Below are 27,470 nucleotides of genomic sequence, written 5' to 3' on the forward strand. Positions count from 1 at the left end.
GTTCCTGCTTTTAGGTACTTTACCAAGAGGTCTGCCTTTTCCTTAAAGAAGAACCTTTCATAAGGCAGTTTAGAGTATTTAACAATTACCCATCTACAAAGGCACGTGTAACTTTTCTTGTTTATAGAGCTGCTGGGTAATATTTACATGTTCTCAGCTCTCACTGAGCCCCTCTGGTGATTTCTGCTTTCCTAACATACACGGCTCCTAAGTTCCTATAATTTCAAAAGTAAATATTTTTACTTTCTTTTTAAGCACATTGGAGTAATTAATCCCTTCAGAAGTTAGTGTATTCGTTTCTCTGGGTATAAAAGATCTCCTCTGTGCAGGCTATTTTTTATTTACCCTGCAGGAAGGCTCACAGTTTGCAGAAGGCTTTCAGCACCTAAGCACACCTGACCCCCGTCTTGCTGCTTGCAGGTTCCTCCTGGCTGCACTTCCAAGCTTCTCGGTTTTGTCCTTCCCACAACAGCCAGAGAGATCAGGCAGTTCATGGGGCTGACTAACATTTCCTCAACAGGATGATGGATAATAAAGTCACACAAGTTTTTGGAATCTGATCATGAACCCTTGTGTAATTCATGGACAGAGATGAGCACTTAAACAGAACAACCGCATGTGAAAAAAGAAGAAAGATCTACATCCAAACCTATATTACACATGTTAAACAAGTAATTAGAAAGGAAAGATGATTAACATTGAAAATTAGTATATAAAAACCAGAAGGCACAAGACGGCAAAGGTCTGATTTGTTCACCTCTTTCTACTTCAGGCACTTAAAACTATAGCAAAAAATAAGGCCTAACGAAGTCAGACATATTCTTGCCTGGTTTTTAACACCGAACCTGGCAGAACATTCCCTAAAGGCTGCCAAAATCTGAAATCAGTTTGTGGAAGAAACAATAATCAGTCATTAATTGATTTCTGATTCCCTATTCATCCCAACCAAATTCATCCATGTGTTCCCATATAAAATCAATAACTGCTTATCTGAGTCACTTCATCACATCTTCCCCTCTTTGCAGGATAGAGCACAAAAGCTCCTGTACACAGGGGAGATGGAACAAATGCACTCTTAGAAATAGGAGAACAATTTGCTTTTCTGTTTTAAAACTGACAATGCTAGTGGTTTGACATGATGTCACTTGGGAGTATTTCTGATGAGGAGAAAGTGGTTCTGGAGAAGGGCCTGAGCTGCTGCCACAGTTGCAAGAGAAGCTCATTCAATGTCTGTCTAATAACTGAACTTAGCTGAAATACGAACTTCAGTCTCCAGCACCACTTAGCCTGTGGGCAACACGACCCAGAGCACCAACTTGAAAAACAATCCTGTTTCAAGCTGTTCAACCACATTGTATTCTTTTCCTTTCCCTGTCTCATCATGAGCTCCTACATTTACTTTCACTTGGTTCTGGGAGACATTTTGAATTTATGCAAATAACCCCCTTACCTTTGTAAGGAACTACTATGCCTCAAATTCTAATTCTCCACCTGCTGTAAGAGAGTTGGTAAAGAGCTTTCACAACTTTGATGGGGCTACATGCATTTTTCAGGGCTGCTTTGAGGAACAATATATCATGATGGCAGGTCCTCTGGCACCCTGTGACCTCCCACGCATCTGTAACTTGAATTATAAAGACAACAACATATTTGTACCACAATTAAAAACATGCTTAGCATTCCCTCAAGGAACCACTCCTTCCAATTATTTGTCTGCTAAAGGTGCATTATCCTGCTGTGGCAGCCCACCACGATGAAGAGAACTGTTGTTCTCGTTGCTTAAGTTTAAATATTGAGTGCGAAAAACCATTCTGGATTTCCATAACCTTGAAATGTCACCACACATGGATTACACTTATGTTTAAACACAGCCTGCTCTTTTAAACAGAAGCTTTAGAAGTCCTCACACACAAACAGGGCTTCTTACTTTTTGGCAGCAACACATTTCACCATGAGTGTGTGATTCCATTTGCTGTGGGAATGCAATAAACAGAAGGCGAACGTGTAATGATGCAGCTAGGAAAAAAGTATTATGTAGGCAAGAAAAAAACCTAAAAGCAGAGACAAGAAGGCAAGAGCAAGACAAAATAGACACTGTACTTTCATGCAACCTTTTCATTACACTAAAAAAAAAAACAACCACACATAAAATAAGTAGTCATAAAATGCGTCAGGTTGGAAGGGACCTTTGAAGGTGTTCTAGTCCAATCCCCCCACAGTGAGCAGGGACATCTTTAAGTAGATCAGGTTGCTCAGGCATGTCTTCAGGGATGGTGTCTCCACCATCTCTCTGGACAACATGTTCCAGTGTTTCACTACCCTCACTGTAAAGAACTTCCTCCTAATGTCCAACCTAAATCCACCCTGCTCCAGGTTAAAACTACTGCTGCTGGTCCTACCACTACGTGCCTGTGCATTGCAGCAAGCCCATTTCAACTCACACCTGGACAACTCTTTTCAAAACACCACTGGGGCATCCTGCCTTAGCACTGGTGAGCAGCTGGCTGCTGGAGTAGCCACCAGTTATGCCCAGACCAGGGACCAAGTGTTCCTGAAATACTCTGCAACCTGCAGCACCTATAAAGCACACTTGCAGAAACTAACAAAGCTTGCCTTTCACAGCTTTTCTGCACTGATTGCCTAACAATTTCCAAAGGTATCCATAGGTATCATACTCTCCCAGACCAAGGCACGCTGCTAGCTTGCTACATCAGTTTGAAGTTGCTTTCTGCTTGCAGCTACTGCTATTATCTTGTACCAAACTACAGTAGCTCAGCCGATATTTGAGAGCGAACAGAAGCTGCACAATGACAGCTTGGCTGGTGATCTGCTCTGCAAATCGCTCAGACTAGCTTCAGCTTATCGAAATCTGTCTTCTCCAGCACAACCTCCAAAACATGACTAATAGGCTGATTCTCCTCCAACAATATCTATCTTGGTTCCTGCTGTAAAATAATCAATTACACTAAATGGAATTATTTATACAGAATACGAAAGCAGTTTGGCTTTGGTGGAAGTAATATGCTTATCAGATGGATTAAGATCTAATAGGCTTTTCTCCCTGAAAGTATAGCTGTTTCCTGATAGTCTATCGAACCTCTTATGTAAATTACTTCGCTCTTGACAACATAAATTAGATAAAAGAACTATATTTTGTTTACAGACCCCAAGTAACAAGATTTTAAATACATTTTAAAGCTGTGCCAATAGAATCAAGCCCCGTGTTTATGAACTGAGATTGCCTTCGCTTATTTCCACTAACGAAACAAAAGTGAACTCTGCATGCTTTTTGTTAATACAGAGACTCCATGAAAAATCAAATATTTATGTCTTTGGTCTAGACAACTTAATATATAATTTCTCTGCCACAGGAAAAAGAAGGCAATGCCTTCCTTAATGCATGCCCTAATGGAGCATCGTATTTCTTCGGGATAAGCTCAGAAACGCTGAGGGCAGCACAACAGGGTTCAAAGGCAACGGCTGGAGGGAAGAGAGCAGCAAGAACTGATGACTGAAGTGAACTTGGTGAACATCACCAGCATGTAAGGATGCCAAAAGCTGCCTGTTTGTGGAAAATCACAGCTGGCTGCTGCTCCACAAAAACATATTCAGAAACATCACTAGAAAATCTATTCAGATTTCTAGGAGCTGTGCTTTGTCTTCTCTTCTTTTTTTTTGCTTCAAGAAGACAGCAGAGGAGCCCCTGTACTCCAGTTAGAGTAAATGTGTTCCACATGTCTTTGGAGGTGCATTACAACCCCTGAAAGCATTATTTGTAACACCTTTCACAGTATCACAGTAGCACTTAGGTTGGAAAGGACCTCGAGGATCATCGAGTCCAACCTATCAACACAGACCCCATGACTACATCATGGCACCAAGTGCCACGTCCAATCTCTTCTTGAACGCCTCCAGGGTCGATGACTCAACCACCTCCCAGGGCAGCCCGTTCCAATGATCAATGACTTGCTCGGTGAAGAACTTCCTCCTCACCTCGAGTCTAAACCTCCCCTGGCGCAGCTTGAGACTGTGTCCCCTTGTTCTGGTGCTGGTTGCCTGGGAGAAGAGGCCAACCCCTTCCTGGCTACAACCACCCTTCAGGTAGTTGTAGAGGGCAATGAGGTCACCCCTGAGCCTCCTCTTCTCCAAGCTAAACAATCCCAGCTCCCTCAGCCTCTCCTCATAGGGCTTGTGTTCAAGGCCTCTCCCCAGCCTCGTTGCCCTTCTCTGGACACGCTCAAGTGTTTCGATGTCCTTCTTAAACTGAGGGGCCCAGAACTGGACACCTTTATCATAAGCAAGTCTACAACCTGGTTAAAAACTAAAAAAAAGACATTTCTTAACATGCATTCAACAAGGAGAGGCAAAGCCTAACTTAGGAATACATTTAGTAACAATGAAATAATCTCTTTCAAAAGCAAAACTTTGGACTCGCAGTGATCTGAAGCACAGGGTGAGAGACAGATTTGGGGATTTGTAGATTCATTTTTATGAACTGAGCAATACATTCCAAAAGCAGTTTGGCTCTGTATGCCCATTTCACAGTTCTGGACTAATTAAAATTGAGTAAATTACACTTGGCCCGGAGCTTGGCTAAACAAAAAAACAACACCACACACTAAAATGAGTCTTAAATAATTTCTCCAAAGCCCAGATGATTTTCCTTATGAGATGCAAGCAAGCGTTTTTGCCAAAAGAGAACAAATAATTTATGATGCCATTGAAAAGCTGGTAACTGCTTTTCTTACCTGGAAAATAGTTTAAAAAATGAGTCCCTGGATTGCTTATGATTCACTGTGTGTATCACTCCTCTGCATCATGGGACTAGAGTATCCTTTTATCTGTGTTATTCGTCAGGACAGATTGAATAACGACAAGTGGAGTGCCAAGCCGGAGTTTACTTGCAGATTGGTTAACATCATTTTGTTCCCAGAACAAGTCTCATCGGCCCTTATCTGGAGTCTCCCAGAATTGTTTGAAAGTTACAGGCAGCACACCAAGAAAATTAATTTCCCTGTCTCCCTCCTAGTGTTGCCCAAATCTTGTTACCTTTATTCACACGAAGTAATTTGACAGTCTTAGCACAAAGTATCGCTGCATTTCTGCTTAGTCTTACAAAACCCAGTAACTTATAATTTCTAGGGACCTGTGTAGGGTTCATTTTCCATTAGGCTTGCACATGATATTTTCTTTTATGTGCACATATTTCATTGCTGTTTGCTCTAAATTTACTTGCACCAATTGTGAACTTTCCTCACCAACAAACTATGACTTTAGGAGGGGCTTAGGGGAAACACGGTCCATCCTGCAGCTGCAGCTTGGAGTCAAGAGTGTACAGCCTGTTTCATCCAGTGACCTAGGCATGCCACTTCTCCCTTACAGCAGGATGCACTAGGGATGTTTTTATGCCTTTGGAAATCCCACACTCTGGATTTTCAAAGAATGTAGATTTTTCTGAGCTCACTACTAGAATCAGGAAAAATATATGTGAATCAGGCTATGTTTTAGTCTCTCTAATCTACTCCCAGATTTTAGCTGTATGAGTGAATCAAACAGAAATGACACAATGGGAAGCAGTTTGTACAACAGACTGACTGGAGAAATGAATTCAGGGAGAAAGTTTTCACACAAAAGAATTGCACTAAGACCTTCTAACTGAAACAAGAATGGATGCAACTTTTAATGCTGGTATCCTGCAACAAGCAGGCTGCATGGTCATACCCTGCATGTCTGCATGAACAAATGTGGGTCCGTGCCATGAATTTTTAAACACATACTATAATCAACTTCAGTAGAGATGATCTTCATGATTCCATTTACCTTCTCCTTCAGTGAAGACTTCAGTACACAACAGTGTAGTACAGAAAACAAATCCCTGGTTTCAGCTTTACTGTTTTTCTCAAACCAACTTCTGGCATTTTATCTCACATCAACACCTGTGCCCAAAACAATTCACAGCAGCACGGCCTCAAGTGACAGGTGCTTTCCAGCCATCTTAGTAGTCTGAGCCCTGGGACTTCACAGAATCACAGAATTGTCAGGCTGGAAGGGACCTCAAGGATCATCTAGTTCCAACGCCCCTGCCATGGGCAGGGACACTTTCCACTAGATCAGGTTGCCCAGAGCCACATCCAGCCTCTAGCATGGATCCATTCCCCTTAGTCCTTGTTTAGAGATCCTTCCTGTGGTTCTTTCTAGTAGTCCTAATTCTCAGGAAAGTTTTGCATTGAAGCTCTTTCAAGTGACTTTGTTCTGATTCAGACATACAGGTAAGAGTGCAGCAGTGACTCACAGGGCCACGGCTAGGTTGGGTTTCTCTTTCAAACCCAGCAGCTCCAAATATATTCCTTCAAACAGACGCCGCGGTCAGATGTGCTGTTCTGCACAAAGCCGAGCGGCTGTGAAGTCGGCACCTTACACCCACCCACGCTCAGCCGCTCCTCGGTCCACCCCCACGCAGGGCACAGCACACCCCACCAGTCCTCGACCCAGTTCTGTCAAGCCAGTCTGGATTTCTGAAACCTGCTATTAAAAGCATTTCACCAAGTTTGGTTCCTCGTGACAGAACCAAGAGAGGGAACGACGGTTTGTGCCTTTATGCCGGTAGATGAGAGATAAGGGAGAAATCTTCAAAGGATGAGCCTCTTCTAAAGCTTCTCATCATTTCTGACCATTGTGTAACCCTCCCTGGGACCAGTCACCTTGTTGAGTCAATGCTACACATCAGCCCACTGCATGTAACACACCCAAGCTGGGCAACAGCAAAGACAGCACATAAACTGATTCAAAGCTCAGATTTTACATTCCCTGGGTTTGAAGACCTGCTTTTTGGTGTGTGCTGTGGTGGGGTTTTTTTGTTTGTTTGTTTTGCTTGGTTTAGTTGTTTTGTTTGTTTGTTTTAATTTATAGGCTGGAGGCAGTTATATTAAACAAAATTTACAGTACGTTACTGAGAACAAGAGAAAACCACTGAGGCTGCAGACCTCTCCAATGTGGATGCTGAACAGATGTGTTTAACGTCTATTTGCATTTTGAACTGAAATTAAAGGGCACAAATCTCAAAGGCTTTAAGATCTCTGCCAACAGCTTGTGAATGCTAACAAATGGCACCTAATGATCCATCAAACAGGTGATGTTTCTAAGTCTTCTTTTCTTTTTTCTGGGGAAGTAAAGATTTAACTAACTAAACAAAATAAAAGATAGAGGAGTGTGTGGGGGAGGTATCAAATAATAAAATCAAGAACTTTAAACAGGATCTTAAAGCCCCAGCTACAAAGCCTGACAGCCATGCAAAAATCTGACAGCAGAGATAGGGTTTAATATTCTTTTATATGAGGGAGCTTTGAATCTCATTTAATTTTATCAGACTTAGAATCATTTGCTAGGGGCCAGACAACCAACTAGTGTAAATCAGTTGAGCTCCATTAACTTCTATGGAATTATAGTTTCCAATTTATATCAGCTGAGAACCTTGCTGTTATGCTACTATTATTAGCTGCTATTTATAATGCAATAATACCTAAAGCCACATGTCTCTAACATGTGGCTCAACAGGCTTTCTGACATTGCCTGCAGACTCTGCCCCTCCAGCACACATTACTCAGAAGAGCAAAGCTGTCTGTATGGTTAGAATAGAATAGAATAGAATAGACCAGACCAGACCAGACCAGGTTGGAAAAGACCTTCAAGATCGTCAGGTCTGACCTATCACCCAACACTATCTAATCAACTAAACCATGGCACCAAGTGCCTCATCCAGTCTCCTCTTAAACACCTCCAGTCATAGTGACTCCACCACTTTTCCATATCCAGCCAACTAGACTACTGAGGCTAATATTGAAATCTGAGACTAGGTTTGCTATGATGATGATAACAATAATAAAGCACCTTATTATACCAAAGCTGTCTCAAAAAAACCTCACAAAAACTCATAGTGGCAATCTGCTGCAGGTTAGGAAGGATTAAAAAGAAATCAATAATGTGAGGTTACACAGAAGGCTGACTATAGACCTGCAGGAAGAAGTGGAACCTCAGCACTACCCCTTATGATGTTTGGGCCACTTGCTTCTCTGGAAGACAGAAATCATCCATATTCAAAGCTGTACAGTGTGACTGCAGAGATCCAAAGCCCTCAACTCTCGCAGCAAAAAGAGTCAGTTTTGAACTCAGGATTTTCTAGTCTTAAAAAAGAATTTTTTGAAGTTGACACATTGGGAATCTTCACACTAAATTTAGGACCTAACTCTCATGTGCTTAAATTAGGTGGCTCGAGACATTCCCCCCAGTGCCACTCAGTGCAGAAATATAACTTATGTGCCCTGAGCCATTTTCTGAAGGATTTCAATTCTCTTTCTTGGCTATTCAAAAGACACTAAGGAACTCCTCCTCCCTTGTAATTAGACATCAAAATAGGTCGATAACAGAAAGCCCACACTCCTCTTGGGAATGCAGACAGGTTTTGGCACCTTCTTGTGTCTCTCTTGTTGTTCAGAGCTCATTTATTATGGATGTACATCCTACTCTAGCACTGTCCAAAGAAAGAACTGTCTGTGCCCATAAAGCCCTGCAAGATAACCTGCAGATCCTGCTCCATGCTCCCATTTAGTCTCTTACAACATATAGTGAAGGCAGACCCCAATCACAAAGCTGAAATCTGCTTCAGAGATGATCCAGACTTTTCTCTGAGGTTTGGCATTGCACTGTTCCCACATCTAGGCAATGTGGGAAGATGAAGTCTGAGATGCACAGATCCGCTGGGACCAGAAGGAGGTAGACAGAGAAGAGACACCCAAAGAAATGATCATTCCCATTAACAAATGCAGCAAGAGACCCATATGTCATGGCACGATCAAAACTTTGCAGCACTTGTGATCAAAGTAACCTGCCTTCATTCCCTATTGGCTTCCTGTTTTGAAGCTGAACTTCCCTGAAGTTCAAGGGCTCAGGAAGAGAAATCTAGTGCAGAGCTTTCTCTTTTTATTTATGAACTCCTACTCCATAGACTTCAATCTCACCAAGTGCTCAAGCTTATGCAAAGTCTCTCTGAAGCAAACAGGGCTGTTCACACGCCTGAAGTACGGTCCTTTGCCGGATCAGGGTGCCAGTGTCAGCCTTTCCGAGCACTATATGTTCTGTTCAAACATTTTCTAAGGCACACGGGTTAGTGTTAAATATAGAAAGCCCTCTGTTCAATTTTTTTCTTCCCTGAGACTGTCATACACTGCTGAGTTTTACAGCAGTGTCGTGCACAGATCTGCAGAGCATGAGGCTGCCTCTGCTTGTCCAACCCAAGGGTGCTTGGAGAGGCTAAAGACAGATCAGCTCCAAACTTACAAACATTATGAAGAAGTTTCCTATTAGGACCCAAGAGCTGTAACTTGTTTGTAGCAAAACGCCATATTAGAACATCTTATTCTGCCCCTGTCAATAATCTGGCTGATGACAAAATTTGAGCCATTTGCTGGGTTTGTGCTACTCTCTGGGAGGATGATTGAGAGCTCTGTATAGACTGATCAAGCAACCCATTAATATTTCACAGCTGGGCTTGGGTTGACTGGCAATAATTATTCCACCGATTACTTTTTCATTTGAAGTGCAGCTGGTCATCCATTACTTTCCCCACAGCTTTGAAGGTCCAATAATTCCAATTATTTTTATCAACAGGAGACAGGCAAACTGGCTCTATGGAAATCTTCCCTGACATGGCTATTGAGTAGGTGACTGGAAGCCTACCTCCATTACAAATCTGCTCTTGGGAGCTGAGATATTTGTCTACAGCGGCAAACTCTTTCTCTAATTTTCTCATCTAGAACACAGTATGTATTCCTGCTCTAAGAGCCTGGAGCTTTGGCCTGTGCTTGAAGCTGGCAGTCACTAAGCTTTCCCTGTGTGCTCAACTACCTTGGACAGGACTGGACCATCAACTGGTTTTCATTATGAAGAGATCAGACAAGTCTGCAAGTGGCTTACTTCAAAAAAATGAAGCCTTGCAGTGCCATGGGGCAATGCCCAATCTGGTCCCTGAAGGCCAAATAGTGTTTTCTTCACTAACTAGCTGTCCCACCAGTCATGTGACATAGTCCAGGTAGGAACTCCTGAAGAACTCTCTGTGGCTGAAGGGACATGAGGGCAACGTGTCCAGAGAAGGGCAACAAGGTTGGTGAGAGGCCTTGAACACAAGCCCTATGAGGAGAGGCTGAGGGAGCTGGGGTTGTTTAGATTGGAAAAGAGGAGGCTCAGGGGTGACCTCATTGCCCTCTACAACTACCTGAGGGGTGGTTGTGGCTGGGAAGGGGTTGGTCTCTTCTCCCAGGCAACCAGCACCAGAACAAGGGGACACAGTCTCAAGCTGTGCCAGGGGAGGTTTAGACTCGAGGTGAGGAGGAAGTTCTTCACCGAGCGAGTCATTCATCATTGGAACGGGTTGCCCAGGGAGGTGGTTGAGTCACCATCCCTTGAGGCGTTCAAGGGGAGATTGGACGTGGCACTTGGTGCCATGGTCTAGTCATGGGGTCTGTGTTGATAGGTTGGACTCGATGATCCTCGAGGTCCTTTCCAACCTAAGTGATACTGTGATACTGTGACTGTTCCACATCAAGAGCATCTGCAAAATCCAGACACTGAAAGGAAGGATATCTTTCACTCAGCATCACAGCAGGAATCATCTGCATTGTTCAGAGCAAAAGAAGGCTTTCAAGCTTGCCCGCATTTCTTGTCAGCTTTCTCTTTGTATATAACACCATAACTGACACAAGGGAGCTCAAAACCTGCAGTGGCCTGAACACTGAAAATTATAAGGACAGAGAGGGTTCACCATAAAATCGGCAATCAGATCGGGTCTGCAAGAAAGCCTTTAATCTTGGAACCATCAGCTGGATTGAACCTGACTGCTGATGAGTTATTCTCTCTTGGTTGACTGGAAGGTCATAAACACCCCTGATATTAATGGCCTGGTGGAAGTCAAGGCTCCATGCCGATGGACTGTTCTCTCACCATTCCTCATCCACCACAAACTTTCTGCTTCACTTGTTCAGCAAGTGGGCACTTTGAATAATGTGGGAAAGTGCCACTTATCTATTCATAGGGTTCTTCTGTCTTGCTGCTGCAGTGCTGCCAAGTTAGCTTCAGGACAGAATTTCATTCTGCACCTATTTTTCTTAATCTAACGGTCCACTTAAGAGGTCTCCTCTACAGAATGATAGTTCTGGAGTTGGCTGCTCTGCTCTAATAGCAGCTACATTTGTTTCACCCTTCCAAGTGGGAGTGAGATTCCTTCTCTTTGACTCAGTGGGAGGGAAACTTCTGCAATTCTTTTCATGCCATTGCTTGAGTGTGAACATTGCAGCAGCTCCTCCTACATTAAGTCCAGGCTACTAAGATTGACAAAGTGAGGCTGTAGAGCTCTTCCTTTCCCCATTACTCTGATCAGGCTCTTCTCTCCAGTGCCACCCACAAGCAAAGTAACTGAGTGTGTGTGCTAAGTGTGCAGTGCCTTCTGCATTTTTCTGTGTTCCTCTATATAACTCCTAATATGACTCCATGCTCCATGAGAAACACCAAGGCAGTGAGAGGACTATGAGCTCAGGGGAAGATGCAGAGAGGTACATTTGAGAGGTTCTCCTCCACAGACTGCATTGCAGCTACTGCCTTGAACCTGTGCTGCCGATGATCCTCAGCACTGTTCATGCTTTGCCGTGATGTGAGAGTCTGCACACTCCCACACAGCTTCTTGTGGAGAGGTACCTCCCCAAAGTGTGAAGGCATTTAGAGTCAGCAAGTCCCAGCTTTCTGTGAGCAGGTAATGCATGTCTGTGAATGCTGAACTGGGCTTCTCCTCTCAAGAAGCTGTTTGCAAGGCTGAAGATCCAACTCTGCCCAGTGGTAGTGCCAGTCAGAGCCCGACATAGAAGCCAGCCTTCGTTATGCAAACATGAGACATTGTTCCTACATAACACATTCATTTAAAATACTTGGAAAGTGCTATTAAAAGTGCCCTTATTTCAGCTCGCTGAGTATGAAATGCATGCATAATAGTCAGGAAAGCTACGAGAAGATAATTTTATTGGCTGTAATAGCCCATCTTACTGAGTCCCTGAAGGCACACTCCACAATTCACCAAGCACAGGAGTATCCCAATGGGTATGTCCACATGGCTTCTTTATAGAAGAGCAAAAAGGAGTCCTGGGAGCAGCTGAGAGCAGAGCATCCTGCCACATTCATCTCCTGGCCACAAAGGGACCTCCCAGATGACCTGCAGACCTTCTCCCAATAAGTCTCCCTGAACACAGCTGCTGCCCTCCAAAACTGGCTCCCAACAGCCTGAACCACCTGGTTTGCACAGATCCCCACAGTCCCCACGGGCGCCAGGCCATAATTCCCTGACAGGGCCTCAGGCTGAGCTCCCAAGCCTGCTGTCTGGAGGGGCAACAGGTTTTGCACCGGGAATTTCTGCATCCCAGTGTGTGCCCTGCTCTATCAGGAAATCTGGGGCAATCAAATATTTAACATATTGAACGAGAGCACTCCCAGCTAAGAGGAGCAGCAATTAAAGACCTGCTGACTCATCAGATATCAAAGGAGAAGCGAGGCGGTGGGGAATAGAAATATTCTAAAGGAGCCAGACATTTGCAGTGCGCTGGGCCAGAAATTCACATTAACAGCATCCCAAACAAGCTGGGAACAATGTTTGCTTAAAATCCCAAGTGGGAAGCTACATCATCATGAAGGAAAAAGAACAAAGAAAAATGGCTATTTTGAAATTTATAGAGAATACATCCTTCATTCTGCAATAAAAAAATGACAGAAGATGGCAGTGTTACAGTCCTAGCTGCCCGGAACCTGTCTGGACAACACAAGTAGTAATGTAGATGTTTTGGAAAACATGCTCTTTCAGCTTTCTCTGCAATCTTACTCACTTCCATGTGCATACATCAGGCATGCACATATCTTTCATCATGAAGTCAGTCCTGCTTAGTATCTGCTCGTGTGTGTGTGCTGCTTGCTGGCCCTGAATCGATGCCCTGACTGAAGGAAGACATGTGTGAGTCTGGTATCAGATGCTGCATCTTATTGTCACATCTGATTTGGCTTGAGCAGAAGACACTGTGTGAAAACACTTAATCAGCATACCGGTGACACTCAAGGAAGAGGATTAGAAGACAAGCCTCATGTCTAATTAGCCTCATTCCCTAGCCCAATGAAAGCAAAACTGGACCTGCAGCCATTGATATCCACAGGAGCATGGCTGCTGCAAGTACACGGGTTCTCTAAGTGCTAGGACCACATGAAGTGACTTGAAATGTTCCGTGATTCACTGTCAGGAGATATTAATAACCTGAGAAGTGGAGAAGTTCCTACAGCTGATGATGCTCAACAGGCATCCTCTACATATTTACACCATAAGTGTAACATCACTCACTGGTCATCAGCCAGGTAGGCAGTAGCACAGAACTGGATAGGAGTCCAAAACTTCATGATTGCTAGACAGATCAAGCACCTTCATTGCAGCAAAACCATGCTTAAAATCAATTAACTGCAGAGGTCAGGACATGATTGGTGACTTACAACCTTGCAATTGTTCCTTTGGGAAAATGTTCTCTGTTTTACCGTATGGTTTACTTCTCCAAATGTCATGAACAAAAAGACCAAATAAACTTACTTTGTGCAACATCAGAAATGTGATGTAAAAAACCACAAGGGCAAGCCAAAGCTGCTCCACAATGTTCCTCTGCTTCCTTTTCTGTAAACCTTCCTGGTACCCTGTAAGTATCCACAAAATTACTCAGCTGCAGTGACAATATTCTGATTTCACTGCCAGAAGAAGGTCACCCGAGCAAGCCTGCACACCTCAGTTCAGGCGCTCATTTTTAAGTTTGCCTAACTTTAAAGCAAAGTGCCCTTTAAGCACACATCACTTTAGCCCTAAAATACTTAATCATTAACAATTTAAAGCAGAAAGGAATTTAAGTGAGTTAGACATCCTGTAATGGGCCTTTTGACTAGGGCCATTAGGAACATTTTGGTTCAGTTCAGACACAATTTATCATCTACAGTGGAATTCACCTGAAAGGCAGGCAGTGCCTTCTGCTCTTGTAGCTGTTCTCTTGAAAGAAGAAAAAAAAGGGGAAGAAAATCCATTCAGCTTTTCTGATTTTCTAAATAGCTTACGGTTATGAATGCCAGATCACTCCCAGCTAGGCATTTACTGCTGTCTTTAATAGCCCAAACCTATCAGGAACCTCCTGAGGCTAAACACAGACAAGAGAGCAAAAAAAGTAATCATTTTATATTTCAGTCCCTGCTAGGAGAAACCTGCTGAAAGAAGGTTTCAGCACTGCAGACTTGTCTCCATACCATTTCTAACTCACCAGTTAATTATCACAGTGCGGTCAGTTCCTTAGCCAACACACAGCTTTGCTGACTTCAGGGCACCCGTGAAAACAGCAGAGCTACCCTAGAACCTTTGCAGCAGCGCCTCTCAACATTAATGTACTTCTGGACAGTGAAAGTAAATTAAGAAAAGGGCACAGCTTAGCTATTAAATAGCAACAGGCCCATAAAATAAGACATTTCAGCATTTATGTATGAGGTTTAGGCAGGTGTCAACTTACAGTGATGCTCCAGTTATTCTGTGGAATAGAAAGCCTGACAGCCTCTACAAGCGTGGCTCATTTTTATACGGGAAACATATAAAAATGCTGATGCATTATACTGTTGTATATAAACATAAAAAAAATAGCAAAAGTAAGCCAGAAAAGGTTTAAGTCCTTCAGAACTTAATAGAAAAAATATCCAGCCATCTTTCTGAGTGATTACAGAAAATTACATCCCTATCAAAGAACAGTGAAAGATAACAAAAAGCTGCCAGGATGGACATGTTCTCTGCTTAGTTTAGTGGATTTTGAATGTCATTTCCAGCGAGCTGTAGTCATTTTGTGGCTCCTAAGTCTTAAGCTTTTTTTTTCCCCCTATATAGACAAGTTCAGAAAGGACATAAAACACCTGAAATACATCTCAAAATAGCAGAATATAAAAATGTCATATTCTCACATTACACTGCAAATACTGACGTGTGCTACCTTTCTCCCGTTCCCATAATGTAAGAACATACATGGCACCACATTTAATACAAAGCACTGACACTGCTACTGCAGAAATCTAGGTATGGCCAACATCAGCATAGGAAAAACACTGCATTGAAAAGGAAGGTTTTATTCTTTGATTCTAGCAAGATGGTTGTTGAATTCCTGACTTGGCATGGCTGTGAATGGCTTGTAATGGAACTAAGGCCAAGAAGGATGAGAACTCCTTGAAAATAAAACCAGCAAACTGGCCATTAACCAGGCTCTTCTCAGAGATGCCCAATGATAGGATGAGGGGCAATGGCTGCTAGCTGGAGCACAGAAGGCTCCCTGTGAACATGACTAAAAACTTCACAGTGAGGGTGACAAAACACTGGAATGAACCGGAGTCCCCTTCTCTGGAGACATTCAAAACCCACCTGTGTGACCTTCTCTAGTTGATTCTGCCCTGGCAGAGGGGTTGGGCTAGATGATATTTCAAGGTCACTTCCAACTCCTAATGTTCTGTGATTCTGCTGATTACTTTTATAACAGAACAAGGATGGACAAGGAGGAAGGGAACATGCACACTTTGAGACTACCATCAACTGCAAATTTTTAAACCCTCTGATTGGACTCCTTACCCATATGATAAAAAAGAGGCACAGAAAAGTGATTGAGCAGTAGGCCACAGTAAGGAAGTCCACATCACATGCCTCGAGGTCATCTGTCCCCCAACCCCACAGCACAAACATGATGACCGGCTGGCATGATGGCAGCCTGGCAGTACGGGCAACTGCTCTGTTTCCCTTTTTGTCATTTTAAAGGATTTTCATGGGGGGCTGGCAGCTTTGGTGACTGCTTAGTGTGTATTACTAAAACAATTCACAGGGCTTCTATAAGCCAGAAGGAGTCACACTGGGAGATCTGCTTTCTGCTCTAAATATAGCAGTACGAGAAATAAAATCCAAGTGCCAGATTTCAGTGGGATTTCCCAGGGTGAAATGCATTGCACACATGGCTCATTAGAGACCTTTAAAACAAAAACAAGAACTACAGACTGCACCAGTGTATTCCCTTCCTGGTGCTGTTACTGAAAACATTTTGGATGAATGGTGGTCATTTCCCCACCATGAATCTCATCATCTCTCTACTCTCCTTTTCAGTAAGCATTTCAGCCAGCTGATCCTATAGGAATATCTGTGGTAATTGTGACTGAGCAGTGAATTTAGCCATTTAACTTCACATTTCTTACTGGATGGAATCATTTTAAGGACAGGAACATGTGAAATTAGGAAAAGGAAAGAAAGAAATGAATACAGCAGATGAGTTGACTCTCATTTACTAGAGTTCATGTATAATTGTCTACCATTTCCAAGTTTCTGTGCCGTGTTTCTGAAGCTGGGTGCCTACTGCTGTAAGATTTCAGAGCACAGATTTGTAGTTGTTCCCAGCTATTTCTGTCCACAGAGCTCTCCTGGGTCCTTTTCTGTGTTTTGTACTGCACAAATTCTTGCAGCATCTATGTATTTGTTTCAAACTGACAAACTTAATAGGTTAGTGAAATCCATTTAACGTGTCGCTCTACAGATGATTACCAACCTAAAGCAGCAGTCTTTTTTTCCTCTGTGAGGAGAAAAAGAAAAGTCAAAAAACCCTCCCCAAACCAGGATACAAACTTCTTTACAGATATGGTCCATATTTCAAAGTTTAAAATCATTTCCTTTCCAGCCTTTCCTTCCGGAGCACTATGCTGCCAGCCTGTTCTTCTCCCATTTGTACCAGTGTAAACCTGAAGCAATGCCACTAGGCTACATCCCTGTAAGAGGAGAATCAAGTCATGCATCAAACTACAGGCTACTCCATGTTTATTTAGCATACTCTCAGGAAATGTGCAATTAAGTGCCTTCCCAGCCTCAGACTCTGACCCCACTTGCAGCACAGATTATTCCCCCAAAGTGGGAAGCTGAGGCAGGCTGCTCCTGGAGGGCAATCTCGTAATGTCATTTTGGTGAGTGCAAATTTGTTACAAGTTACAGTGAGTTGGTACCTAGGAGGATGGGAAACACAACCACAGTGCTGCTCCCGTGGGTCAGGGAGCATAGGACACCCCAGCTCCTGCTGACTTGCAGGGCACCTGACATCGTGAGCACAATGGTGGCACTGGGTCCTTACTGGCATCAGTCTTTCCACTCAAAGAATTGTTATTTTAGCCCAGCATAAATGAAATCTTCTCATTTTCAGCTCAAATAAAGGACTGACAAGGTAAACTGCTCTGCAGAAAAGCTTCCTATTAGAAGAAAGGTGTAATGACAGTAAATGTAGCTCCACTGGGAAAAGGAAAGGAATTAAATACATCTGCCTTTGAACATACAGAGCTTTTCTTGTGCAACGTGCAAGACTGAATCCTTTATAATACTAACAAAGACAAATACCTTTGGTCAATAGGTCTTGACATGTAACTTCAAATAAAGATGAAATTTGCCTTATAACCTGTACCTGCTGGTGAATTGAATCATTCTCCCTTCTAGACAATACAGTCTTCTGTAAAACCACAGCAGAATTGCTGGGAGCCACCCGATCTTCCTATTAACCCAGCGATCAGCTGCTCAGGTTAAAGTTCCTCCCCTTCACAAGGTTCAAAGTTTTGCTCCAGACCTTCTCATAGTCTCAGCCAACGACAACTCTCCATAAACGAGTGCTTGATTCTAAAGTGGTTTGTGTGCACAAATAGGTAATTACAGGAATTTGCTTACTAGCATTCAGAGGGAATAAAGTCTGCAAAAGGCATTTGATTTCTTAATTTCCTACCACTAAATTCTTTTAAGTCTTGTTATGAAAGATAAAGTATTTGTTGTCAGAAACAATACCACCCTACTAAAGAACCTCAACCACAATCAGCACCTACACACATCTGTACGACTACACGAAATACAAGCGGTTTGGGGGCTCTGTACAGAGAACTAAAGCACATTATTTTTCCCCCTAAAATGAAGAGGTGCACTTTGTCAGGCATGGTAGAGGCGGGTCACATACACTTCCATGTACTTAACTGGAGCTGCAGCTTCAAAAGGTATGACAAATCTGCTCCTGCCAAACAATGACGTTTCCATTTCTGACATTTCACCTGTAGCCCTCTAAGAGGTCATCCTGAAAGATTTCAGTCCATCCAGACAGTTTTTGTGTGTTTCAGCATGCATTAAATACAGCCTTCAGGGTAATAAAAGGCAGAAACCAGACGTGTGTTTGTGCTGACTGGTGTGACACAAGGCGTTAATGTGCGGCGCAAGGACACAGGAAAGCTCAATGTGGTTTTCAGCATTGGTAGAATAAACAGTAGAAAATGGCCCTGTCTGCTGCTACAACACACACCCTTTCATTTCTGTCATGCCTGTTTTCAGATCTGTTATACAAGGAGGGATTTTAATAGAGCTGAAGGGTGCAATCAGAGCGACTGTGCTGCCAGAAGCAGCACGGAAACGCTGATAGTTGTAATTAGGCAGAATGTGTAATTGAAGTGCCGCACGCTTGAGCCTGAGGTGGCAGCTTCAATGTGAGGTGCTATGCTCCTCCCCAGACACAGCATGCACAAGGCCCCACCACACCTCTCCAGCCACAGGTCACCTCTCTGTGCCAAGCAGGCACTGTGGCACCTAGGTGAGCGGAGGCACCTAGGTTCCTAACAGCCATGTAACAGATGGGTAGCTTACTAAATGTTCAGCCTGCTTTAGGGGAACACTTCCTCCACCAGGATTACCATGATAAGGTGCTGGCAAGCAACAGGGAAGCTTGCCCAAGCCTGTGTATTCCCATGTCAACACCAAGTGCCAAACAATAAGTAGTTTGTCACAAGGAAGATCCACTTTGTTCAGGAACTATAACTAAGCCTGTGGCCTTGGGCACTGTACAGGTGAAGGAGCAGGCAGATGTTGGAGATGTTCCCAACCCCAGAGGCAGCACTGCTGCTTAGCCCCATACACCTCAACCTTGCAAAGCCCCTCTTCTCCTGTGCTTTGCAGGGCACACTAAGCCAACAGGCTTGCAATTTTTTCGCAAAAATAACTAAAATACCATGAGAAATCAACAAGAACTGCACAAAGCTAGAAACTTGTGATGGAAATTCAACCATCAGGAGGATTTAGGCAAGATATGCACCTGCAGGACATCACCACACAACATCTCCCGCTTGAGAGGATGGACTTGTACCCCTGGACTTCTAAAACACAGCACAAACCAGGCTTTTGAGTAATTACACTTTAATTTCAGCTGGCTAATTCACACTAAACAATCATTCATGAGAACTCTCAGTCACCTTAATTGCATAAAGATAAAATCATTTTCAGGGACCTCGTGTGTGGGTGTAAACTTTCAAGTTTGGGTTTGTTGCTTCTTCCCCTCCCCCCCCCCTTTTTTTTTTTCTTCTGGTGGGGTGGAAATTCTAAAGACTTCTATTAGAAGCAATTATTGGAGATGCAGAAGCTTCTCTGAGGTTAAGCCACCCTTCATTTTCTCAAGAGAAGCCTCTAATTAAATGCAAATAATCACAAATTTCATATAGCAGATTGACATAATTTCACTATTAGTTACTGGATCTCATTTAAAAAGGAAAGAGGTGGGCAGTAGTGCTGGGCGGATGCAAAGTAATGAGGACTGAAGAGGTCAAGGCTGAATTACCTGTGTAAATCTATTTCTCTTCTATAAATCTGTCTGCAACCACATAATTTCAGTGTTAACAGGTCGTCCTTCATGCAAGTGCACTGAAGTGTAGACCCATAGAAGCTCAGGCCTCAATATAAATAATTACTTCAGTCCATCTTACTGTTGACCATGGCAGCGAAGGCAGGATGGGTAATGGGGAAGATGTAATTGAAGTGGAAATGACCAGAACTAAAATGCAAGCTATGATGAATTCAAATGGTATATTCAAGTTCATCTCCATAGTAGAGCTCTGGAAGAACAGGCACATGAAATGGCAGCAAGCATTTTCAATACATCAATCAGATCAGGTATGGGAGCGAATAAGCAGAACAGATAGAAGAGGATCTGCAGGAGAGGAGGGGACAGACAGACTCCTCACAACCACAGGTCTGTAATTCTGTCCTCAAAACCGTTAGTCTTTAGAGCAGGTTCTGACAGATATGAAAAGTAAATGCACATAACTGCAGAGACAATATGCCACTTTTTTCTTACTCCTTTTGTTTAGTCAAACATAAGCTTACCCTAGATAACAGGCAGCAGTTAGCCCACAAGCTGGTGCTTCACCCCAAAGCGAAGGTTGCTGCTGCTCAGTACTCTGAGCTGTGAATGCCATTTCAGGGTGAAGGAGAGCCGCTTCCACCCCCTTTCCATGGATTACCCTACAACCCAAGAGGCAAACAGCAGGAAATGCCACTTTCTGAAATGCAGGTTTCTGAAAAGCCAATGGCTTTGTAGTTCCAGGACAAGTTGAAGGAGGCATGGAGCCTACCCCATGCAGCACCTCAGTCTTCAGGCAACCACACAGAAGAGGTGCTTCAGAAGATTTCTATTTTTGTTACAGCAATAGCTTTTAGGTTGTCAAAGCCGAGAAGGTCATTGCTCCCTGTTGTGCCAAGAGTTCAGGAGTGATGTCGGGAAGCTCAGAAGGAAGGAAAAAGCACTAGGAACAACAGAAGGAGGAGTGGAAAATTTACTCTACAGCTCAGCTTGGCACATCTGGTTTGGGTTGGTTGTTTTTTAGGCTGTTGGTTTTGTTTGTTTGCTTGCTTGGTTTTGGTGTGTGTGGGGCTTTCTTTTTTTAATTATTCCCCAATTAAATCATTTCTCCTACTGTGCAGTGAGAATATGGGGAGGGATCAGACTGTAAGCTATTCAGAGGAGTAACTGATTATCAGCGTTTTAGCAGCCAGCATGTTTTTGTTCCTTTGCACATTTATAATAATACCTTTTACATGTTCTCTAAGAGATGAATCTGTCTCTGCTTCAGAACTGCTAGTCTGAAGATCTTTTGTTGGCACTGAGACAAACGCTAATGTGAAATATCTTATTTCTTCAGATGAAAGAGAAGCTGAGAACAATCTCCTCTGGAGGAAGGTGGCAGAAGGGGGGAATCTGGGATCAAGAGTTTATGACTCATCTCCCTGCACAGCCCACCTATGACCTTTTGCAGTTTGCTGGGTCCTGCTGTTGTCACACCATGAAGCAGCTCTGCCCAGTCTGATAAAACTTCCCATCGTGCAGCACAGCAGGGACTTGGGGCATCGGCACACGCGACTCTCTCTGTTCACAGGCAGAACTGCCTGGAAATGAAGCATTATGCCAGGGACCAAAAACTCAACCTCACACTGAAAACCACCCAAATCTCTGCTGCTCTCCCCACTTTCTCCATCTATTTTTATCCCTCTGCTCTTGGAGGGATCAAAGCAAGCCATAATGTATTTTAATGCAGCAATGTATTTTCCTGCTGTGGAGATAGGCATAAGACCGGTTATAGAGGCTCAGCATGGCCCACACAGCAAATCTGCCAGATGATGTCTTGCTTGCATGCATGCACTGAACTGCAAGCATGAGGAGAGGGGTGTTGCTGAGTTTTCTACCATTTTCTTCAAATCAGAAGCAGTACTAACCAAGAGATGCTGGGTCCTAGGGTCTCTCTTTGTCAGGGCTACATTATCTGATGTCCAGTAGGAAAACAGCACTAATAAAAACTTTTTCTGGCATGGAGACATTTACAATCTCACTCACTCCTGATGAGTAGTTAAGTACATAGCTTATATAGCACTTCTACAGTAGGGACACCAATAAATAAGATTGATTTATTCTGCCTCTGAAAAAAATAAATGATTCTAAATGTGGTTGAGATATTCCTGCCTCCTGGGCACATACTTTTGTTCACATGGCTTGAGTATGAACAGTGGCTTCGACACAACTGAGAAGAGAGAGCTGGAATTCTGTCCATTGAGATGGTAGCATAGTCACCTAAGTCTCAGTTCTCCACAAAACCCAACCCAAAGTATTTGAAGGAAAATGTTTCTGTGCCGTTGTAACATCTGTATATGACAAGCTGCCTTGTGCAACAGTCAAAGGATTATCTAAATGACTGCAGCACAGCATACCCAACTTGGTTTAGTGATACTAGTGAAAGACTCCCTATTTCACTCTTTCTTTTGCGCCCATGACATCTGTAAGCATATTCAATGACATGGCAGGTCTCTGAAAAACCCAATGGCTCAGAAGAGAGTAGAGGCAGTGAGGTAAGAATATGGAGTCCTTTCAGTACTTTTTTTGTAACAAGGAAAATGAAAGCCTTAACCGCTTGTGCTGGCTGAGAAAATGTAGTATTAGGATAATAAAAATCAAGTATTATCAGAGACTGAGTTTTAAAAGGTATAGCACTAGAAGAAACCAGTGCACAATAACTCAGCAAGACATCAGTACCAAATGCTTGACACTCTGGAGAACACATCAATGAAGGGGTCAAACCTATAAAAACGTCACGCAATATCACATTAAAACTGACTATATTATTCTAAACTCCAAAAGAGTGATGGCAAGAAAGGTATTCTATGCTATCTTTAAGAAAAGGTAACTAATACCAATTGCTTTTCATAGAGAAACAGGAACTATCTAGGAATGAAATTCAGATCTCTACAAGGAGCAAAAGAAAGCCATAACACATTTATTTCTCAGTCCAAGAGGAAGGGAATTACAATTTGCTGTAAAAACTGTAAGTAAAAAGCTTTATGGTGAAGGATTTGATCCGTTGATGTCAAAGGCAAGATTCCTACTAAATTCCATGGGGTAAGGATTTCACCCAACAGAAACATCTTCAACTTAACAGTGCAGTCACTCATAGTATTGCTGGTGATATGAGATCACTAAAAGACTAGTATCTTTATATTGATGCAGTCAATGAGGAAAGAAGGGAAGCACACAAAGCTCTTGGGGTCATGCAGGCAGTCTCAAAACAATTACTTGTTTTATAAGAAGAGCTGCATGAATTAGGCTGGAAGAGTGCACAATTTTGTATGCATGTGTATGTGAGGGTGAGACAGAAGGGAAAAAAAAAGGTTTCCATTCTTTCCTCAGTAAGGATATCATAACACTAATTCTAACTCTAAACTATTTTAGCTGACTGATTACAATTGCCCTGCAAAGCAGAAGCTGAAAAGCAGATCAGATTTTTTTGCTCATGTTGGCCTTACCATTACACCTAAAGAATTTTATTCTCATTTTGGCCTTATTATACCTAAAGAATTTTATTCTCATTTTGGCCTTACCCTTACACCTAAAGAATTTTATTCTCATTTTGGCCTTACCATTACACCTAAAGAATTTTATTCTCATTTTGGCCTTACCATTACACCTAAAGAATTTTATTCTCATTTTGGCCTTACCATTACACCTAAAGAATTTTATTCTCACTTTGGCCTTACCCTTACACCTAAAGAATTTTATTCTCATTTTGGCCTTACCCTTACACCTAAAGAATTTTATTCTCATTTTGGCCTTACCATTACACCTAAAGAATTTTATTCTCATTTTGGCCTTATTATACCTAAGGAATTTTATTCTCATTTTGGCCTTGTTACACCTAAAGAATTTTATTCTCATTTTGGCCTTGTTACACCTAAAGAATTTTATTCTCATTTTGGCCTTCCCATTACACCTAAGGAAACTCCAGAGAAAAGTGAATATAAACTGCAGAGTCATTTTCTTCTGAGGCAATTTTTTCCATTAAAAAAAACCAAACCAAAACACCCAACAGAACAAAAACCAAAGTCTGCTCCTTTAAATCATTAATACAAGAATCCTGCCTGTTAGAGCAATGAGCTTTCCTAACTTGAATCAATCTTTACTGCTGTGTTATTACCCTACTGTTTTCCTGTAATTAAAATGTGGCAGGTAGTTTACACACAAGAGGGAGTAATTGTATTGGAAATAACTGTTCATAACCAAACTTTAAAAGCTCATTTTTCTTATCAACTTTTAAAAAAGAAAGCAAGATAATAATGATATTTAGCATTTGTGCCACCCAGAGCAGCATTTTATCTCTCTAAATTGCTAACAATTCATCCAACAATGCTAAAACACACCCCTTCAGCTATGAATGCAGCCTGCAGTAAGAGAAAATCTGAACAATGGCAGTCATTTATTCCTGTTCAATTACAATGTAAGAAAATATGGCTGAATCTCATGCTAAAGGACACAAACCTTCAAAAAGCTCTTGTGGGGTTCTGGAATGAGAAGGCAGAGTTTGCATGTATTGTGGTTAGGGAGAACCTCAACTCCAGCCTGACCAGGTCAGGAGGGGAAGATTCCCCTCTCTCTGCCTCCTAAGGAGGATGGAATGAAAAGAGACATTGCTTGTCCATTTCTACATTGCACTTCCTTAAAGGTGCATGGAGAGACAGCACAAGCAGTGGATTTGCACAGATCTGGAAGCAGCACATGCTCTCCCAGTTTGGACAGTTTTTTTCTCTTATAAAGGGCCTTCCAAACACCAAAGCTGGAGCTTACACTTTGGATGATTCATAGATGATGGCTCTCCAGGAATTTCAAGCCTTGCAAGCTGATTAGGGGAAAGATACTATTTCCTACGTGTTATGGTTTACAGCATAGCAGAACCTGCTAGTGTATATAAGAGTGCAGAATGCCACATGCAAACAGCTTCTATCCCAGAGAGCATACAATCCAAGACACACAAACAGGCTGCAGCTATGGATAGAAGCATCAGGGAAGGGCAAAGGAAAAGCAAGAATTCCTCAGTGGTTTGATGGGCAAACCACACAGTTCTACCAGGCATGTCCAAGATCTGAATGAAGTGGAGTTGCCTTTACTATATATCATCAGAAAGTTGAGTGCTGAATGGTGGTTTCTACCTCAGTTAGGTTAGGACACCATGAGGGTGCATTTGGGTTCCTACCCAAACTTGTGGCTTTTGTCCAGATTAATTCAGTGGTTTGGCTTAAGAATCAAAGTAAGGTTTTGAGGTAGCTACCTTCAAAGAGCTTCCCACAGTTCCAGAGCTGAACAGCCCTGATGTAAATGAATGGGATAAATGGACCAGGCTATAGCAACCAGCTGTGAGACAGGCAGGTGATGTAGGTCCCTCTAGGCCTGTCTCTTCTACAACCTGTGCCTGATAAAGGCATTTAAAAGCAAATTGAGGATGAAATACTACACGAGAAGAGGATGACGGTACCAGAGGATAGAGCAGATGATGACCAACTGGCCCCATGCAGGCATGACACTGCTTTGACAGCACCATGTAAAAGGCAATAGGCACATATCAATTTGTCTAAGCCTTGAACAATCAGATAAAAGCAAAACCTAGAATAAATTAGTGATGCCTTGCTTATTAGAAGCCATGGATTGGAATGTCATGGTTTGATTTTACAGGAATTCGTTCCTGGAGCATGAGCCAGTGGGGCATGCTGAGGGGATAGAAAGGGGGGTGGAATTGGAGTGGATGGGTGCTGCTACAATGTACCTGAGTAGGCGGTGTGGTTTTCACCCCTCAAGATTGCCTTACTGCATCCCCTCCTCCTGTTCCACTCCCCATTATCAGCATTTTAAACATCCCTGAGTTTTCTTGAGCAGGTTTGCTGTGCTCATTAAAATACTGAGAGCACTTTTTGGCTATAATGAGCACTCATTAAATTCTGGTGAGTGCCAGAACTGTTCTGTGGCATTGAATAGACTCAGGTTCTGCGAGGAGAGCTCAGGGGTGGGAAGGTACTGGAAGCACAGAACAACAGAACTACAAACTTTCCCCTCCTTTTTTTGCTCTGCAAGCACCCTCATAGCTCCAACCTGTTAAGCAGCAGCTATTGCTTACCGACTACTGAAATCATTCTCCAGCCCCATAAGGCCTCTCAGCTCCTCTTATCAGAACAGGAACAAATTAAAGATTTTTCCATATTTACATCTCCTCATTTGAGAATTTTTCTACAGTTGTTGTTTAGAGATAAAAGTCTGCCTCTAAAATTTCACTTAGCAAAGTGGTTTTCTCAGCCTCAGGGAATGGTGCAGGAGGGATTGCAGAGCAGGATCCAAAGCAGCTGGCAAGGCTGCAGGAGACCAGGAGATGAATGGGTGCATACTGGGGCAAGAATCACATTTTACATGCCTTGTTCTTCTACTTTTTTCCAATTGGCTGTGTCAGAGACACACACCCTGAATAGTGTGGCCATGCCTATAACCACAAAGTGGTTCCCACTGCAGGATTCAGGGCTACCATCTGTCTTTTTAGCACTGAGTGCTGCTCATCGCCTACTAACATCAGATGATATGAATTAACTAAAACCATATACAAATATACTTCACCCTGGACTAATCCCCAGTGACTCAGAGAGCAAGTGACTATTTAAGGAAACAGAATCAGACAAGAGCTTGAAGATCAGTGTATCGAAAACAAAAAGGCCCATGTGGGATGCAGAGAGCTGCTGGAAGTGGGAGGTTTCTGTATGTATCCCTTCAGCAGATGGCCTGCCAAACATAGCACTGAAGGAGAAAGAAGCAGAGAAGCTCACCTGACTTCCCAAGCAACTTGTAGAGTTGACTGACCACCATCCCCAAATAGCAGAAAGCATGGGTCTGACTTAGCAAAGTTGCATTCCTGAAAGCTGATGATACCCACACCACTGTCTGTATGATGAGCCTATGACCAAGTCTTCCACCACCTCACAAATACCTATTTTTTAAACTACTTTCATCTAAAAACCACAGTTCAGCACAAAATGTGTATCAAAATGGCATGAATTTCACAAGATTAAACAACTGGCCTGGTTCAGCATTAATTGCTCCAGTTTGGCTCACTCTTCACCCACTCATTGGAGCTTTTTGTGGATTGCTACTTTGTAATTGCTTGCTCTCTAAGCACACAAGCATTGCAATCTTCTGCACACCTTGTCAGCATGCTGGTTAGAGAAAATGAATGCTACGTGTTCCCCTGACACAGCATTTTGTCTGCTGGACACACTAAGTCAGAGATTGTTTACTCAACTTCTCATGGCCCATTAATGACATAATGTTGTACACAGCTATTTAGGGCTTCACAAGACCAAAGCAGGAAAGAAATGCTGAGAGACTTCAAACATGCTGCTGACACTGGAGCCTGGCTGGTCAAGTCCTTGAAAGTAGTCTAGGAGAATTTAGCCTTACAGCTCTCTCATGAAGTAAATCCAGGATTAAAGCCTCAAACTTAGACTCTACTGGAGACTCAAATGATCCTAAAATAATCCCATCTGACCAAGGTGCAATGCTTGCTTTGAAGAAGACAGGACCAATGATTTCATGTCAATCACCCTACTTGTTCAAATTACCTACTGAAAAACTAGAGCCTGCCACACATGAAAGTTCACTAGCCCTGGAAGTGGGGTGTGCCTGGTTCATCAAGTCCTGACTTGCAGGCTGTTTGAACAGGAGTGG

General features: G+C 42.8%; 1 protein-coding gene across 7 annotated transcripts in view; it reads right to left on the bottom strand.

Annotated features, from left to right (window-relative positions):
* The window catches only part of SGCD (sarcoglycan delta), a 393,456-nt gene that overhangs the window by 123,091 nt on the left and 242,895 nt on the right, over positions 1–27,470 (bottom strand). The gene's annotated exons all lie outside the window — the stretch shown is intronic.

Source organism: Melanerpes formicivorus, unplaced genomic scaffold, assembly GCF_026170545.1.
Source record: "Melanerpes formicivorus ecotype bairdi unplaced genomic scaffold, bMelFor1.0.p_v2 SCAF_2, whole genome shotgun sequence".
Lineage (NCBI taxonomy): Eukaryota > Metazoa > Chordata > Aves > Piciformes > Picidae > Melanerpes > Melanerpes formicivorus.